Source organism: Rhinoraja longicauda, chromosome 39, assembly GCF_053455715.1.
Source record: "Rhinoraja longicauda isolate Sanriku21f chromosome 39, sRhiLon1.1, whole genome shotgun sequence".
NCBI lineage: Eukaryota > Metazoa > Chordata > Chondrichthyes > Rajiformes > Arhynchobatidae > Rhinoraja > Rhinoraja longicauda.
This window is the reverse complement of record NC_135991.1, coordinates 8960320-8963823: the sequence shown is the minus strand read 5'-3', so window position 1 is coordinate 8963823 and position 3504 is coordinate 8960320.

The window sequence follows — 3504 nt, the reverse complement described above, 5'->3', positions numbered from 1 at the left end:
CCAGCGATCCCCGCACATTAACACTATCCTACACCCACTCGGGACAATTTTTACATTTACCCAGCCAATTAACCTACATACCTGTACGTCTTTGGAGTGTGGGAGGAAACCGAAGATCTCGGAGAAAACCCACGCAGGTCACGGGGAGAACGTACAAACTCCTTACAGTGCAGCACCCGTAGTCAGGATCGAACCTGAGTCTCCGGCGCTGCATTCGCTGTAAAGCAGCAACTCTACCGCTGCGCTACCGTGCCGCCTGGCACACCCGTCCATCCGGGCGACCTCGGCCATGGTGGCCGCCCGATTTGTCTGGCACGGCCTGCGGAAGCAGGTGGCCGCCTGGGCCCTCGCCTGCGTCCCGTGCCAGACCTCCAAGGTCCACTGCCACGTCCAGCCCCCGTACCAGACTTTTGTGGTTCCCCCCGTCCGTTGTTACCACATCCATGTGGATTTGGTTGGTCCATTGCCCTTCTCTAGGGGCTACACTCATCTCCTGACGGTGGTCGACCGTTTTACTCGTTGGCCGGAGGCTTTTCTGTTGTCGGACACCTCGGCGGCCTCCTGTGCACGGGCCCCGGCGTTACATTGGGTTGCCCGTTTCGGCGTCCCGGCCATCATCACTACCGACCGGGGCGCCCAGTTCACCTCGTCCCTCTGGGCCGCGCTTGCGCAGCTGTATGGGTCCCGCTTGCAGCAGACCACCGCCTACCATCCCCAAGCTAACGGGATGGTAGAGCGCTTCCACCGACAGCTGAAGGCGTCCCTCTGTGCCCGCCTGACCGGCCCTGACTGGGCCGACCAGCTGCCTTGGGTCCTCCTCGGTATTCGCATGGCACCTAAGGCTGATCTGGGTACTTCCTCGGTGGGACTCGTCTACGGTTCGCCCCTGTGGATGCCGGGTGACATTATTCCCTTGTCCTCCCCCTTGCCATCGTCCGTCCCGTCGGTTTTGGCTTCTCTCCGGGCTCGGGTAGGTTCCCCGGCCCCAGTCCCAGCCTCCAGTCACGGAAGTACAGCAGTGCACGTGCCGGCGGACTTGCAGGATTGCGAGTTTGTTTTCCTCCGGCTGGGACTCCCACCGCCCCCCTCTACAGCCGGTCTACCAGGGCCCGTTACGGGTGCTGAAATGGGGGACGGTCACCTTCGCGTTACAGGTGGGAGCCCGTCAGGAGCTCGTTTCGGTCTCCCGGCTTAAACCGGCCCACTTGGACAACGACCGTCCCGTGCTGGTGGCCCAACCTCCTCGCCGGGGTAGACCTCCGGCCGACCCACCTGATGCACCAACTGCGTCTCTTCCAATAAACAATAGACAATAGGTGCAGGAGGAGGCCATTCAGCCCTTCGAGCCAGCACCGCCATTCAATGCGATCATGGCTGATCACTCTCAATCAGTACCCCGTTCCTGCCTTCTCCCCATACCCCCTCACTCCGCTATCCTTAAGAGCTCTATCCAGCTCTCTCTTGAAAGCATCCAACGAACTGGCCTCCACTGCCTTCTGAGGCAGAGAATTCCACACCTTCACCACTCTCTGACTGAAAAAGTTCTTCCTCATCTCCGTTCTAAATGGCCGACCCCTTATTCTTAAACTGTGGCCCTTTGTTCTGGACTCCCCCAACATTGGGAACATGTTTCCTGCCTCTAATGTGTCCAATCCCCTAATTATCTTATACGTTTCAATAAGATCCCCCCTCATCCTTCTAAATTCCAGTGTATACAAGCCCAATCGCTCCAGCCTTTCAACATACGACAGTCCCGCCATTCCGGGAATTAACCTAGTGAACCTACGCTGCACGCCCTCCATTGCACCCCTCACCCCTCGTGCCTCCACCGCCCTCGGTTGGGTTCACTCTGCCTTTTCTAGCTACGCCCCCATCGCCTGGCTCCACCTTCCCTCCCCCTCCAAAGGAGTCCCCATCGTCTCCATCGGCGGGGTCCTTCCCGCCTCTTGCCACGCTGGCGGTACCGGCCTTCCCTCTTCGTACGCGTTTGGGTCGTGCGGTCCGGGCGCCCGTGCGGTACGGTATCGAGGGTTCTGGGGGGGTCATGTAGGGACATAGGGATTGGTTGGATGGTCGAACCCTCGGATTGAATAGCGAGGTCGCGAGGTGGGTTAGCGCGGTAGATTCGAGTAGTCTAGCGTTGAAACCCTTTTAGGTAAGACGTTAGGTAGTAGTCTAGAGCTTTGAGTGCTGCGAATTGTCACGGGGTTTTTAGAGCTGTTTAATAAACTTTGACTGCAGCATCCATCGCTATCGGACTCACTACAGGTCGGCCATTTAGAACTGAGACGAGGAAAATCTTTTTCAGTCAGAGAGTTGTGAATCTGTGGAATTCTCTGCCTCAGAGGGCAGTGGAGGCCAGTTCTCTGAATGCATTCAAGAGAGAGCTGGATAGAGCTCTTAAGGATAGCGGAGTCAGGGGGTATGGGGAGAAGGCAGGAACGGGGTACTGATTGAGAATGATCAGCCGTGATCACATTGAATGGCGGTGCTGGCTCGAAGGGCCGAATGGCCTCCTCCTTCACCTACTGTCTATTGTCTACTGGAGGAACAGCACCTCATATTTCGCTTGGGTGAGAGGGGGATCTTATAGAGATGTATAAAATTATAAAAGGTCTGGACAAGCTAGATGCAGGAAAAATGTTCCCAATGTTGGGGGAGTCCAGAACCAGGGGCCACACATAGTCTAAGAATAAAGGGGAGGCCATTTCGAACTAAGATGAGGGGAATCTTTTTCACCCAGAGGGTTGTGAATGTGTGGGATTCTCTGCCACAGAGGGCAGTGGAGGCCGATTCACTGGATGAATTTAAAAGAGAGTTAGATAGAGCTCTAGGGGCTAGCGGAATCAAGGGATAGGGGGAGAAGGCAGGCACGGGTTGCTGATTGTGCATGATCAGCCATGATCATATAGAATGGCGGTGCGTACAGGCTCGAAGGGCCGAATGGCCGTCCCCTGCACCTATTTTCTATGTTTCGATGTTAAAAATAATATAAATGTCACGATGAGGAAATGTGGTTCACTATGTTTCCCGATAATTTATTAGAACAGCACATTCTGCAAGACAGAGGAGAGGAGAAGTCTCAACCTTGAACTCATTAACTGACGTCTTTATGAAGGACCCCACTTGGTGGCCAAAGATAGACACGAAAAGCTGGCGTAACTCGGCGGGACAGGCAGCATCTCTGGGGATTATCCTCACATAATCTTAGTCCACAGTCAACAAGGCCCAATAGACAATAGACAATAGGTGCAGGAGTAGGCCATTCAGCCCCTCGAGCCAGCACCGCCATTCAATGCGATAATGGCTGATCACTCTCAATCAGTACCCCGTTCCTGCCTTCTCCCCATACCCCCTCACTCTGCTATCCTTAAGAGCTCTATCCAGCTCTCTCTTGAAAGCATCCAACGAACTGGCCTCACTGCCTTCTGAGGCAGAGAATTCCACACCTTCACCACTCTCTGACTGAAAAAGTTCTTCCTCATCTCCGTTCTAAATGGCCTA